Here is a 16,297-nt window from a genome sequence, read left to right on the forward strand (position 1 = left end):
AACTGTTTTACCTTTTACTCGTCATATCAACTGACCACATGTGAGAGTTCACTACCTATTATTCCCAAAAGGTACTTTGACTTGAAATTGAATAAATGACATTGGATAACTGTTGATAACAAAGGCAACAAAACCAAATCAGCAATGAGGATAGATGCATTAGCCCTTGGAAAACAGTTTTTTCCCCCTAGTATTCTCGGCTCATATTATATAGCTGCTGAACAAATTAGCCACCCTAATTTCCCTGAAACCTTACAATGAAAACAGAATCAAAAAGTAGGAACTATATTTTAATTTCCTGTCCCTTCACTAAAATCTTGCTTACATCCACAATATCGTCTATAGATAACCCTTTCTGTTTTCTTTCTCAGTTGCTTGCTCAGGGGGCTCTCTGAATTTCTCCATTACTAACTGATGCTTTCTCATCAGCCTGGAAATGTTCAGGACGCTTCCATCCTCAAACAAATCAGAGCAAACAGACCCCTCCCCTCCATGCCCCGCTGGCTCTCTCTGCTCCTCACTACCAAGCTTTCTGAAAGGGCCCTGTCTATTCACTGTCTCTACCTCCTAACTTCCCACTCATTCCTCCACCCAGCACAATGTGGCTTCCCTCCTGCCACTCCACTGAAACTGCTCTTGCCAGTCACTTTACTTGAGCTCAAAAGACTGGAAATGTTGTGCATGCATAGGCCTCTGTTGTTGACCACTACATCCTCAGGGCCGGGCTCACAGCAGGAACTGAATACATCATTATTGTTCTTGCTGGGGCATTTATTCCACTGACCAATCTTGCACTGCCTCCTTCTCCACCCCTCGACTAGGTTTCTATAATCCTAGCTCTGGTCTCCTAGTGCTCCACCAAACAAGTCAGGAAAATCTAAGTTCAATCAAGGTAAGTAAGTGTGATCGGAGAGAGGCTGGCCTGAAATGTGACACATGAAAGAAAACAAATCCGATCGTTTGTGCTGCAATCTGTTTGAAGAAAGAATATTGAGAGGAGTAGTACTTACATGCAAGCTAGGAGAAAAAACAGCTACAGGACAGAAATTTGCTCGTGTGTTTTAACAGACCAGCTGAGATGAATATCTGCTTCGATATGAGGCAGTTTCTCAGCTTAAGTGGAGGTGTCAGCTGGTGTCTCAGAGTGTGATGCTCCTCTGGATAGTCCAACTAATTTCCCTCACCCTCGCTCTCTGCTCCCAGCAACTTTCTTTAGTACTTCATGTAAATTTTTCCACAGATTTTGCATTCAGCTGACATGCTCTGAAAGAAATTTCTTGCTATAAAGTTTTTTTTGAGGAAGATTAGTCCTGAGCTAACTACTGCCAATCTTTCTCTTTTTGCTGAGGAAGCCTGGCCCTGAGCTAACATCCATGCCCATCTTCCTCTACTTTATACATGGGACGCCTACCACTTTTGCCAAGTGGTGCCACGTGCGCACCCGGGATCCGAACTGGTGAACCCCAGGCCGCTGAAGCGGAACGTGTGAACTTAACTGCTGCGACACCGGGCCAGCCCCCTCTTGCTATAAAGTTTTAAATTAGCATTTCAGTCAAGACTGATGAGTTAAACCTAAAGAGCCTGAGGTGTCCTGGAAAAAAAAAAAATACTTTGTAGACTGTCAAAACTAAAGACAGCACTCTAGTCTCTAGTTAAAATATGTACACCTGGGCAGGCCCTTGGCAGCTGCCCTTCCTCTGACAGTGCCACTCACTATATTATAAATGCCCTCCATGAGAGCAACTCATCTTTTAGAGAAAAAAGCATTTAGGAAAAGTTATAAAACTGCAACCAAATGCAGCTAAAATTCAATTATCTGAGCTAATGAAAAAGGAAGCAGAAAATGTCCTAGATAATCTATAACTCACAAATCTGGCCTCAAAATATGACCTATGTAACAGCAGATTTACCTCACAAATTATGTCTCTGCCAAGTGCTATTAGTTTTACTTTGATTTGTTCTCTGACCACCCATCAGCTGAAACAAGGGAGACCTAGAGACACGTGAGGCAACAGAAGGAAACCAGACAATGAATAAGGCTTAAAAATAGTCAGAAATCATGCACAGGTAATAACATATAATGACATTCTTGGGGTGAACTATCATAAAACAAAAGCTTTGCATATCTGAAAAATCAAATATAAACACATTCCAAAATGGTGCTCATGAGTGCATGTGGTATATGCAGGTAATGCCACAAGTGGGTATACCTGAATTGACAACTTCATGGAAACTATGGAAGGAATGCCCATGGCAAACAGATTTGTAGCCAGTTGACCTTTTAATGGTGTTGTTGCTTGGTTTAAAGTTTTACTTTCTCCTGAGAGGTAGAAAGACTAAAGGGTAAAAAGAAAAATAATAGTTAACATTTATTATTTGCAATGTACCATTATACCTTTGGTTAGAAATGATTTGAGAATTAGCCTGTCATATAAAGTGGAATTCTTCAAACTTTTTTCCCCCATAACCCACAGAAGAAATACATTTTGCACGATGACCCAATGTATACACACACATATTAAAAAAAAGTTTTCACCAAACCGTACTTACCTTTACTCTCTGTGCACTCTTGATATGTTTAGTTCTATTTCATTTTTTCTTACTAGGTGGGCATGACCCCCTAAATTGATTTTACGAACCTAAATTTACAAATCAGAAAGAGGTCATAACCCAAAATAAAGAAAAGTCTGACAAAAGGGACCCTGAAGATTTTAGAGAAAATGACCCAAACTAACAGTCAATTTCTCCCCAAAGACTATTAGTATCACTGAGGTTAGGCAAAGACAGTGGGTCCTTCCATACAGGTGTGGTGAAGAACGTCAGGTAATTAAAACACAACAAAAAACAAGCTTGAAATTTGTCCGCATTTTTTACCTTTAAGTTATGTAAGCAGTGCAATTTAAAGCAAGTTAAAACTTCTGCAGTATTTCTACTCTGGGTATTTTCGAAGACATTGATGCTCCTATGATCAGTTTTACAAGAATAACTCATTTTACAGTCTTGGAGCCATTGCTTCAAGTTTGCTACAAGAAGCAAAAAAAAAAAAAATTCAAAATATTTCTGTACAAAATCTTAGCACAGAATTTGTGTTGGTAATGTCAGTACGTCTACAATAATAACAAAAATTGTTTGCATGCATCCATTTTGTTCAAGGTTTAATCCACCTCACAATAATACTATCATTCTCTTTCCTTCTGATCCACTTCCTGTAAATCCAATTTATTGGTTCCAGCATATAAGAGGAGGGAACAGAGTTTCTTTTATTTATTTATTTATTTATTTTTTTAGATTGGCACCTGAGCTAACAACTATTGCCAATATTCTTTTTTTTTTCCTGCTTTTTCTCCCCACATCCCCCCAGTACATAGTTGCATACTTCAGTTGTGGGGCCTTCTAGTTGTGACATGTGGAAGGCTGCCTCAGCATGGCCTGATGAGTGGTGCCATGTCCACGCCCAGGCTTTGAACCCTTGAAACCCTGGGCCACCCAAACGGAGCACGCGAACTTAACCACTCGACCATGGGGCCAGGCCCTCAGAGCTGCTTTTAAAACAAAGAAAGAACTCCTCCTTGATCTGGTGCTTGCAAGGACAAAATGCATTCTTAAATTACACTGTTTGAATGAACCAAGTAATCTGATAAATGCAAGTTCCTCTTCTCTTTATAGAATTTTGCATAAAAGTAATAAAAAATACTACTTATTTTTCAAATTCATACTACCCTCAATTTAGGAAGCAAACCACTTTAAGGATAAAATTAAAGATACTACTGGTGGGAGTATATACTGGTTCACATACTTCAGGCAATTTACTAATAGTTCAAAAATTTCAATGCACTTTCTTTTTTTTTTTTTTTTGAGGAAGATTAGCCCTGAGCTAACTCCAGCCAGCCCTCCTCTTTTTGCTGAGGAAGCCTGGTCCTGAGCTAGCATCCGTGCCCATCTTCCTCTACTTTATATGTGGGACGCCTACCACAGCAGGGCGTGTGAAGCAGTGCCATGTCTGCATCCAAGATCTGATCCGGTGAACCCTGGGCCACAGAGAAGCGGAACATGCACACTTATCCACTGCACCACTGGGCTGGCCCCTAATGCACTTTTTGATTAAGCAATTTAATCTATAGGAATGTATCCTAAAGATGCATTCATGTAAATATGCAAAGATATTTCCACAAAAATGTTAATTCCTACATTGTTTTAAAAAAAGCAACTGAAAACAACTTAAATATCTGTCAATAAGCAATAGGGTAAATAAAAAGTGTAGCCAGTTAAAAAAAAAGATAAAGCTATATTACTAATAGGGAAAGATGTCTAAAACACATTTTTAAGTGAAAAATCATTTCCGAGAGGCATTCTCTCCAGATTCTCCTCCTACCTATCACATCCTTTCTTTACCTTCCTTCAATGGATCTGCTTCTTTGGCTCGCCTCGTAAATGTCACCGTTCCCAGGCCTTGGCCTCCCTATAGCTACTATTTCTATCCCTGAGAGATCTCATCCACCTTTTGTTTTCATATGTTCATAATGCCCAAACCTCTATCTATTTGCAGGCTGCCCAAACTCCAGACCTACCTACCCAAAAAATGTCTTTTTAAATATCTCTATCTGGATGTCCCAAAGACATCTCAGATTCTCCAATTTCAAAACTGAAGTCAACCTCTACTCAAAGAACAAACTTATTCCTATACAATATTCTGAATCCTAAGTCCAGAAATCTGAGTGTTACCCCTGATTGCTCCCACTTTGCCATCCCGCTCCCATAAATTAAATCCTTAACATCTCTTACTACATTTAACATCCCATGACTAATACCTTATTTCAGGGCCTCATTACTTTTGGCTGGGATTACTGAAGTCCACTTGAAATTCCTTATCTTGCCAACATGGCCAAGATACTCCCTCTGCTCCAGCCAGACAAAACTACCCCCAGTTTCCACTGGCACCATGTTATCTCTAGGTTGACACATATGCCACTTCTGATTTCCTATTCTTATCTGTCCAGAGAATCCATTTTTACTAAGCCCTCAAAACTCTACTCAGGCATGAAATTTTCTGTGAAGTGAGATCACCAATATTTATCAAGTTATTACGTGACAGGTACTGTGCCTGGTATTTATTCATAAACTATTCAATTTAAATTCAACAATCTAGGGGCCGGCCCTGTGGCCGAGTGGTTAAGTTCATGTGCTCCACTTCAGTGGCCCAGGGTTTCGCCGGTTCGGATCCTGGGCGTGGACATGGCACTGCTCGTCCAGCCACGCTTGGGTGGCGTCCCACACAGCACAACCAGAGGCACTCACAACTAGAATATACAACTCTGTACTGGGGGGCTTTGGGGAGAAGAATAAAAATGAAAATAAATTTTTAAAAAAGGAAGATTGGGAAGTTGTTAGCTCAGGTGCCAATCTCTAAAAAAAAAATTCAACCATCTATTTTATAGATGAAGGAACAGGCTCAGAGAGGTCAAATAATCCGTTCAAGGTCCCACAAAAAGTAAGTATGGAAAGTAGGGCTCTAACATTAAAGCCAGTGTTCTTTTCATTATGTCAGGCTGCCTGTCTGAATTAATCCTCCTCCTTTATATCTACCTCTTGTATTACGTTTAACAAAGTTAATCAACTTTGTTTCCATGTTTTTCTCCCCTAGTAGACTATAAACCAATGCTTCTCTGTTTTAGCTTTGTATTAAGTTTTTTTTTAAATAGAATAGGCAGACCTGAATATCTGCATTCTAAAAAAAGTCTCAAAGATGATTCTGATGGTTAGTGAAGGCTGAGAACCACTGCGTTAAGCTTCCAGAGGATAAGGATATTACTGGACTTTATAAGTCTGGGGATGACATAAATGTCTCTAAACGTCATTGCTCAACTCATTAATACATGTAAATCAATGAAATAGTACTTTTTCTTATAAAAAGTTTTCCCTAACTTGCAGTGCTTTGATTGTACAATTTCCTTAAAGTTCTGTCATACACATCTACCTGAGAATATCACTAAGAAATTTAACGCTCTTAAGATTTCAAAAACGAGGAGTTCACAACATTAAATCTTCACTACTTCCCTCAAAAATGAAATTTGGAAGTTTTCCTTAAAGGATCAGATTTGAAGTACTGCAACAATCCTTGAAACAGATATAATTATGTATATAATTTAAATGTTATGGAATTCTTGGAAAAAACAAAACATTTAAAAAATTAATCAGTTTCACTTGTACTTGAACATTAAGAAATGAATATGTGAACAGCAGCAACAACAGAAACTTTCCTCCACTTCCAGGATTCCAAGCCACTGGTAATCTGATTAAAAATCTGCACTTTTTATTTAGGTGTAACACTTGCAGTATGTTTCAAGTAAACTTCTGAAACCTAAGACGACAGAAAGCTATCATCTGCTGGCTCATTACAATATAGGGGAATGAGTCTGAAATACGGAAAGGAGTAAGAAGAAATGGTGACTTAACTACAAGTATTAAGTAATGAACATTCAAAGTCTGTTTGGGCTTCAGCTAAGAAAAATTTAAATTTGATACCTGAAACTTTTTTTTTCTGATGAAGATTTAACCTGAGCTAACATCTGTTGCCATCTTCCTCTTTTTTGCTTGAGGAAGATTTGCCCTGAGCTAACATCCGTTATCATTCTTCCTCTATTTTGTATGTGGGTCACCACCTCAACATGGCTGCCAATGAGTGGTGTAGGTCCACACCTAGCAACCAAACCCAGGCCACCAAAGCTGAGGGCACCAAACTTAACCACTAGGCCACAGGCTGGCCCTGAAACTGTTGGTATAAATTTTTTTTTAGGAGCAAAGATGCTATTAAAAATATCCAATGTAAAAAGAGTTAAATTATCTCTTAATGTTAGTTTTATACTATTTCATTACTTTTTATAAACAGCTGCTAAAAACAAAAGCCTTAAGAAAATAAATCAATGCTTCAGATTTTGAGTGTCACTGTAGCATACATGTCTTATCTACAAATACTCCAGGTCAAGATTTCTGCATCTACACAACAAACATTAAGTTGAGAGATGGTAAACTATAGCAAAACAGAAAATATTACAAAATATAAGCAATGACTAGGAAGAAAACTCCAACGAAAATACCCACTTAGGAGGGTGGGTGAGGCAGATACAGTATACATTTCATCCATTTAAAAAACTGTGGTCTCATTAAGATGTATGCAAATATTAAAGATCCTACACATAGAAGTCTTGCTTTGAAAAGTATCAAAGTTAACATTTAAAGAAGAAGAAAATGTGACTTAGGAATGATCTCCTCTATTACCTAAACACAGAATCGTTAATTTTATTTAACATAAAACTTGAATCTTAGCAACATAGGGTTTTTACATTTGTTGTTAAATTTATTGTTGGGTATTTTACCTTTTTGTTTTTGCTACCCATGTAAAATGGGATCTCTACTTGTATTTTCTAACTGGTGAGTACTGTTCATACAATTGAAAGCTACTTGGTACTTGTATAAGTACAGCATTACACCATAAGCAAATTCAGGTAGTTTGACCTTTTCCTTTCCAATTCTTAGGTCTGTTTTTCCTTATTGGTTGTGCTGGCTAATGCCTCCAACACCAAATCTCATAGCAGTGGCGATGGCAGGCATCTAGTGTTCTCCCTTAATGAAGATACTGATATTTGGCTTGAGGTACGTATGTTTTATCCTATTACAGAATTATCCAGTAATTCTTATTTTAAGTTGCTTTGTTAAAAAAAATCAAAAATGTGTTTTAAAATGTCTTTTCAGTATTTATGGAGATAATTACATAATTTTTCCTTACATCTCTTAATGTAGCAAAAACATCAATACTTACTCATAATTGTTTTCAGCCTGTTGTATAGTTTGGGAAGCCCAGTTTGTTTTCTGCTCCAAGAAAAAGGTATGTCTCCAAATCAAATAAACATTGTATCAGGTTATCTACTTGATAACACATATGTCAAAGAGAAGTATTTAACTTATTTGATCCAACTACTCCTTACTCTCACTTTTACAAGTAGTCTTCAAAACAAACTGAAAATTTCTCACAAGCATTAAACGTACTCAATTTAGTAGCACTTAAGCTCTTCCACGTTTCATGTAGGCTCTCTTCTTACTCAGCTCTCCCCAAAACTATCTCATATACTTAAGGCTTTAATGACCACATTCTAGGATTCCCCGATTTATCCCTACAGGCCGGCCCTCAAAACTGAGCCCCAGTCCAGCCAAGTCAACTCTCTACCAGTCCTTTCCACTTGAACTTCTCAAAGACCTCAAACTGAACTTAACAAAAACAGAACTCAAGTTTTTCTTCCTCAAAACTGGTCCTCTTCCAGGGCTCTCTAACTCAGTGAATGGTCCTTCTACCCACCTGGGTATGAAGGCAAAAACTTAAGAGCCACCCTTGGCAAAGCTCTCCACCCTCCACTATCTCTAAAGAATGACTTTTACCTCAGAAATCCCTCAGTTCTGGTATATCTGTATCTCTTTCCAGCTTCCCTGACTCCATTCTGGTCTAAGCTGCCATTATCATCTAAACTAGTCTCCCTGACTGGTATTCAATCATACCCAACCGAAGTAATCTTTTTAAAAGTCAATCTGATCATATCAATCCCCTGGTTGTGATAAAGATCTTTAAAAACATCTTTAATAAAGCCTACAAGCTATTCCCATCTCTCCAGTCATGACTCCTCCTCCCTTCCCCCATTGTTTCCAATGCTCTAAGATGGGCCTGCTTTCAGCTTTTGAAAGGCAGACAATAACATTCTTTTGTGCCACAGGGTCTTTGCACCTGCAGTCCCCGTGCCTAAAACATTCTCACACATCCTTCAATTCTTAGATGAAGGATCAATTCCTCAGGTAAGTTTCTTAACACTCTTCCCAAGTCCTCCTATATGTCTTTCTTTCAGAGCACAAGAACTGCAGTAAGTTATAATTCGTAATCTAACACATAATTTGAAAAATGGCTGTGCGAACCATGTATACTATGAAAAACAAGATGACAGACTTAAATGTAAGAAGTGATTTTTAAAACCTATTTACTACTTTCTAGAACAGTGAAGTTAATCTTATATATCTTTTCCATAAATAAAAATGTCAGCGTCACGCTTGAGAGCAGCACTGTCCAACTGAAATACAATATAAGCCACATAAACAATTTTAAATTTTCCAGCATCCAACTAAAAAAAGAAACAGCTAAAATTAATTATAATATATTTTACTTAACTTAAAGTACCCAAAACACTTTTCTAACATGTAATCAATGTAAAATATATATTTTACACTAGTTTTCAAAATCTGGTGTGTATTTTACACTTAAAGCACATCTTACTTTGGACTAGCTTTATTTCAAGTGCCACATGTGGCTAGTGGCTACTGTACTGCACAACATAGTTCTAGAAGATAATACTGTATTTCTTGTATTTAAATAGCTTGATAACAGAATCAAAGTTACTTTAAAAAGAGCCCGGCAATAAGCAATTTTAACCTCGTATCAAACAAAGACATGTCTCATGTTTAAATCCTTCAAAAAACTTTAAATTTGCAAACATTCCTCACTGCCAAAAAGCCTAAATCCAAAATAAAAATTCAGGAAAACAATTTTAAAACTGAGTCTTTACTGATCATGTGAGGAGATTACAGGAAGATGGGTACTCTCACATTGCTGGTAGGAGCGATTTTATAACAACCTCTTGGAAAACAACTGGCTTTCCCCTTGATTTAGTAACTCCACTTCTAAGACTCAGTCCTATGGAAATAACCAGACAAAGATTTACATACAAACTTGTTCACCAAGATACAATATGATTCATACATACATACATGTGTGTGTGTACACCACTCATATATCCATAGGAAAAACCCCGAAACTGAATGTAAACCAAAATGTTTACAGTTGTCTCTCTGTACTGTGATGACTAGTGATATATTTCTTCTATTATTGCTTTTAATATATATTTATTGAGTGCTACTCTGTGTCAGGCGTTAAAACAGATGGGTCTCTGCCATCATGGGGAATACCAGTTTACATTTTTCCAAATTTTCTATAGTAAGTATATTCTTCCATAATTTTAATTACCAGAAAAAGAGAATATGGAATAGATGCTGATTTTGGCAAATCAGTTGTAAAGGGACATATTTGGGTCAACTGGGGAAGAATTTGAATATGGCCTTGAATATTAGTTTAGATGAAAATTTCCTGAAATAGTAAGGGGAGTCTAATTGACTAAAACAAAAAAAACTACATAACAGTCAGTATGAAAATATTTCATCTTGGTAAAAAGTGCATATATATAAATAAGTCCAAAAACGTGTGGAAAGATACGCACTAAACTGTTAATTGTGGGGATTTCTGGGTAGTGGGAATGTGATTTTTTTTTTTTTGCTTGCCTATTTTCTATGATGTGCCTGTATGCTTCTTTAATAAACTATTTTTAAAAATTAAAATGTATATAAACCCACTATTTACTGAGCATCTATTACATACAAAATTGTGCTAGGTTCTATGAGGGGTAGAACTGAGTAAAAGGAATCATAACCTTAAAGAAACTTACAATTAATTAGGGGGAACAATACAAGAAAACAGTAAGAGTAATTAATGCAAGGAGAATATAAACATCAAATGAAGTAAAATGCGGTTAAAAGGATTCTAAGAAAAAGATCTCGCTTGACTGGGAAGAGGAAGAATGGTGAAAATGAGGAAAAAGTTTCATGAAGGAGAAAGAATTTGAAATGGGAAGTATTTTAATAGACAGAGGAAATGGCAGGCACTAAAGATAAAGCATGGGGCAACTGTCAAGGAGCAGGAAGTCACATAATGGAGTTTGGTTAGAATGTAGGGTATACGAAAGAAGTAGACAATGTTGGGAAGGCAGGCTGTGAGGACCCTGAATTTTCAGAAGGGAGTACCTCTGTAAGTTTTTGAGTTTAGTAATGGGGAAATTAGTAAAGGATTCAAGTCAAGAAACTGTCCTACCACTTCTCATCACCTCTGTTGCTCCCATCTTGGTTCAAGCCACTACCATCCCTTAGCTGCATCACTGTAACCACCTCCTAAGAATCGTCCCGCTTCTACTCTTGCACATCTGTAGTCTACTTTCTGTACAGCAGTCAGACAGATCCTTATAAAACACTATGTCACATCTCTACTCAAAAACTCTGCAGAGACTTTCCATCTCACACAGTAAAATGCCAACGTCATTAGAAGCCCTACAAAAGCCCTGCAAAGCCCTACAACCCTGCCCTCTCACACTCTAGCTCTCTGATCCATCTACCACTCTCCCACTTGCAATTCTTTCACTATTCCAGGCATACTTCTGCTTTTACCACTCTTTCCCTCCTTCAGGTCTTAAACCTTCTCTGACCCCATCCTAGATAAAACAGCAAGCCCCAACAACCTCCCACTCCTGGCTCAAAGTCAAAAAGTCTATACTCCCCTATCCCCCCCAAATGGACTCTATTTCTCTATGATACTTAACATAATCTGCCATCTCCATATTCTGTCTATCCCCACACATACACACAAACATGCGTGTGTGCACACACATACAAATGCAAGAAACTGAAGCTCTATGAGGGCTATTCTTTTCCCCTTATTTGTTTACTTCAGTATCCCCAGCACCTAGAAGAAGACCTGACATATAGCAAGTAATCAGTAAGTATTTGCCGCACGAATGAAAGGAAGAGAATACTATGGTGTTAGCAGACATTTAGTTGAAATGGTTTGTGGCATATTGTAAATATTCACATAAATAGAACCTACAGTGAACTTATTCTAATTTACTACTTAATTTTCCTCTGGGAACTATTCACCAAAATAGAGCTTGTAAATTAAGCTTTGAGCATACAGACAACCTTTAATTTATTAGCAATTTATCTCTGCAAAGTTTACTTAAGTTAGTTTTTTGGAACAGGAGTGGTGGTGACTGAGGAATGATAGGACAGAGTCTTAAATCTCCTCTTTTCCTTCTCTTCTCACTTCTCCCAACATAATGAACAATGACTCCCCATCTTCCTACTTCCTCCCCACTATATAGTTTCTGACCTTTTGTCTTTCCCAGGACTAGGTCTACTCCAGACCTATGAGCCCCCACCATAGGGTAAGGCCAGAAATAGAAGCTAGGAGTGCAACACAGGGCCATTGAGAGGGTTGGCAGCAGTTAGTGGTGAGCCCAGGCAAGGGAAGTTACTGCAGAGGAAGCTCTGCAGGGCAACGGTTCTTAATTCAAATATTTCCAAGTTAGAAGTTCTTTGTATTTTAAAAGGAAGTCAACACAAAATAACACTAGCTCCTTCCCTGTCCTCTTTCTAAATATACAATGGTGAAACGGAGGGATGCTTTATACATGTTCTTAAATGAAAAACCTGAACTTTTTATTTTATTATGATTTCAAGCATACAACAAAGTTTAGAAAAAAAAATATAATGAATGATCAAGTACCCAACTCTTAGCTGGGTCAAACCTTAATCTTTTACCAAATCTGCTTCAGGTTACTTTAAAGACAGTACAGTCACTGCTGAAAAACCATGGGCCGTTCCTAGATCCTTTATTCCTCTCCAGTTCTCCAAAGGGAACTTTTACTCTGATTTGGTGTTTATCATTCCAGTGCATGTTTTTATACTTTTGCTACATACTCCACGATTCCAAGAAAATATACTGTATAGTGTTACATGTTTTTAAAACTATATAAATATGATAAATAAAACTATCACATATCCTGGCTCTGTCATGAGCTATCTGACCTTAGGCAAATTATTTAACATTTCTGTGCCTCAGTTTCCTCTCTGAAAAATGGGGATAATACCACCTACTAGCTTATAGAGTTGTTGTGAGGATTCAATAAGTTAACATGCTGTATATAAATCACTTAGAAAAGTACCTCATTCATAGGAATTAATGTACATCAGTGTTAGTAATTATCACATAAAGCCACAAAAGGACATGTGTGTATATACACTGATTGAGAAAAGATCAATTATCAAAATGATATATATATATATCACTCACATAATGCCAGATATTTTTGAAATTGTGTAAAAACCATAAATACGTATGACGTTCAGGCTGGAAAGGTTCACTAGCCTACTTAAAGAGGAATTGAAAGTGCTAAGCACAGAGAGAAAAAGTATTTTTAAACTTACAAATTGTAGTTAACATTAAATTAGAATATAAACATTTGATTTAAATAACTTATAACTGTTTAAAAGTATCTAAATACTTAATGGCCTCCTTTTATGAGTTTTGGGGGGTAGGATTGGTAGAGAAGGGGTAATTCCTCAATGAGATGCTATTTAGGCTGTTAAGAGAGACACTTAGATTTCACACAAAATAAAGCCTTATTTGATACTCAAATGTCACTACTTTTCTGATCTAGTTTTTAACTAAATGTAAGCAGAACAAATTAAAATTTAAAATGATGTTTTATAATAGGATTCACCCAGATTACAAGATTTTCATAAAGCCAATTGGATTCTGCAAAATTTATCAATGCAATTACGGATACATTATCTTTGTTTTGATACAGGATTATTTTTATAATAGTCTCCACATCAAAAGATGAGAAAACATCAAAATTTAAATGCTCTACATATTATGTGAATTCTAGTGAATTTCTTTCAAGAGTTTTTTTAAAGATTTAAAAATATATCTATGCTTTGAAGATCAATTAATATATCTAATTGATACATAAAACAGAGGAATTCGATCTAACGAGAATTTACCAGGTGTCATTTACTAGGCTAGATGTTTTACAGAGGATCTGTCTTTTAATCCATGTGAGATATCTTCATGGACAAAATTTAGAGGACTACCACAGATATTTTGTTTAAACACATAAACTTCTGCAAAGAGTTAAAAATGACTACTACAAAAGCCAACATTTAAGCCGACAAAGCATATAAAATGCAGATAGGCTGTGCAAATTATATGAACACAATTGTGTTGGAACATTTGCTTCCCCTAGAGTTTAGCACATATTTCTACGTCTAAAGGTTAACTGAAAGTAACAATTAAACGTAACACCAAGGATTCAACTGTCTCCCCCTGCCACCCTCCAAAAAAACCCGCACTCGGAGCATGTAAACGTAGCTTGTGAAAGGGAGGATTAACGTTCAAAAGTAAAGTTTTACTTTTCTTCTTCTCAAGTGAGAACTCTGAAACGGAACCAATGCTTTTGTTTCACTTGCTCCCCCCTCCCGCCCCTAGTAAAATATTTACGCGTGTGAGTTAGTCCTTCCCTCGACCCCAGTAGAAGATTCAGTGGGAAACCAAGCTATAATTTGTATTAACCACCGAGAGAAAAACCTACTTAGTCTCAGTACTTTCCTAATAATGGAGAAAGGACGCACCACCGTTCACCCTATACTCTGTCCCCTGCCCAAGCGAGACGCAGACCTGCCAAACCGGGCGCTTAAAGAATAATGGTCCAACTTTTCGAACGCGATCAGGCGAGGAGACGCAGATTATTTCTTGAGGAGAGCAAGAAGGGAGCAGAAAAGGTCCTCTCAGGAAGGGAGGCATGAGCTTTGGGGCTGTCTCCACTGCCTGCTGGAGCGGTCACAAGCCGCTTGCTTCAGAGACCCTGGGAAGCAGCGCACTCCGGCAGCGGCCGGCCTCGGGCCTGGGCGAAGCAGGCAGTGTTTACACCTGTCACGAGGGAGGGGGAGGAAGACAGAGGAAGCCCAGGCAAAGCCCCAAACTTCTCAACGGCTCCCGGGAGGGAGCGGCCGGCGCGGAGCTAAGGGCAGGTGGAAGCGGAGGGGCAGGGCGAGCCGGCGGCGGCCGGGGAGGTGGGAACGGCTCACTTCCCCGGCCGGTGCCCGGGATGGCGAGGAGGGGGCCGCGCGCTTCTGGCGCCGCCGCCGCCGCCGGCGTCCCCGCACCCGCCGCGGAAGAGGGCAGAGCCCAAGCCCGGAGCCCGCAGGCCCGCAGAGCCGGAACGGTCCCCGAAGCCCCCGGCTCCGCAGCAGGCAGGTGCCCCCGGCCCGGGGGAGGGTCCAGCCGGTGGGCCGGGCCGGGTCGCTGTACCCTCTTCCCCCGCGCGGCTCAGGGAGCGGAGCGGTGGCGCTCACCTGGCTCGTCCGGGGCGGCCGCGATGGGCATGGCTCAGGGGCCCGGGGAGGATCTGACTCCCCGGGGAAGGACCGGCTATTCCGACGCGAGGCTGCTGAGAGCGGAAGGCAGGCTGCTCACAGCCCTGTCAGCGAAGCAGCGCCATGGCCGCCCACCCGGAGTTTCAGCGCTGCCGCGGGACCCCCATCCCATTACCCTCCGCCCTCTTCCGCCGCCGCCACCTCCACCTCCTCCTCCGCGGAGACCCCCCGCCCACTCCACACACTCTCCCATCATGCAGCGCGGGGACCGCTGCCGCCGACACGTCACTTCCGGGCGCAGGTGGCTAGGTCGGGGCCGGGCGCTGGCGGGTGCTGAGGGGTGGGGGGAGGACACTCCAGGGGAATTAGTGTCACAGAAAGCTTACCCCTGCGCAGGCGCTGTCGCGCAGCGCGCCGGCCGCCATCTTGGGTGCGGGCAAGCTGCCCTTTTCCTTTACTTCCTTGCCAGTCATCTAGCTGTAGGAGGGAAAGGCGTCCTCTCGCGCTCGCCGCCCGCGGAGGCGGCGCTCCAGGCAAGGGACAGGTGCTCCTCAGCCGGTTAACGTTAACGTTCAGCTCGGGACCGAGACTTCTCTTGCCTGCAAATAAAATTGCAAAGGTTTTGAAATACAGAACCTTATCTTCGTCACCAAAACCTACTGGAGAGCACTTATCACCTTGCCCTTTTCGCCCCGAAAACGACTTCTTCATTCACAGTCTTAAGTCCCTTCCTCTTTTTAATTTAATCTGACAGAAGAGGAAGCTGATATTTAACAAATAACGAAGAAGACTTTACTATAAATCAGACTTAGAATGGGAAGCAAGAGGGAAAGCAGCCGCCGAACTGATAAATCGTCTGCGAGGCTAACAAAAAAATTAAAATAATAATGATCATAACTGGGGATTTTGCTAACGGGTAGAGACGGTGGTCGTTTTTCATACGTGCTGCGGAAGAATAGCCAATGAAACTAAAGAAATCAACTTCTGCATTTCTCGAAGAGTTCATAACATTCATTTTCTATCATCAGCCCTGAGCAGTTGGTCATTTGCGTTTTAATAGCCTTTCCCCTTTATCATGAATATCTGTTAGAACACCGTCCACTGGAAAAATTAGACTACAAGGATCATTGTTATCGTCCGGGATGAAGAGCCCAGGGTCCTACTCTGCAAATCATGAGCCCTGCGGGGTGCTCCTTCTGCTCACTTTTGCCAAACCTGCACCAGTAAT

The 16,297-nt window shown here is 39.9% G+C and overlaps 1 protein-coding gene across 5 annotated transcripts in view; it reads right to left on the reverse strand.

Annotated features, from left to right (window-relative positions):
* The window catches only part of AFTPH (aftiphilin), a 67,837-nt gene extending 52,492 nt beyond the window's left edge, over positions 1–15,345 (reverse strand). Inside the window, exons 1-2 of one of the 5 annotated variants that reach the window (XM_070512032.1) lie at positions 15,049–15,303; positions 2,211–2,336 (exon numbers count right to left, since the gene is read on the reverse strand). The gene's annotated coding sequence lies outside the window, so the exon portion shown is untranslated. Of the gene's footprint in view, positions 1–2,210; positions 2,337–15,048 lie in introns of all 5 variants that reach the window. The other 4 variants (XM_044772564.2, XR_011503995.1, XM_070512031.1 and 1 more) reach the window with 4 other exon arrangements.
* Positions 15,346–16,297: the final 952 nt, after the last annotated feature.

Source organism: Equus asinus, chromosome 6 (genome assembly GCF_041296235.1).
Source record: "Equus asinus isolate D_3611 breed Donkey chromosome 6, EquAss-T2T_v2, whole genome shotgun sequence".
NCBI lineage: Eukaryota > Metazoa > Chordata > Mammalia > Perissodactyla > Equidae > Equus > Equus asinus.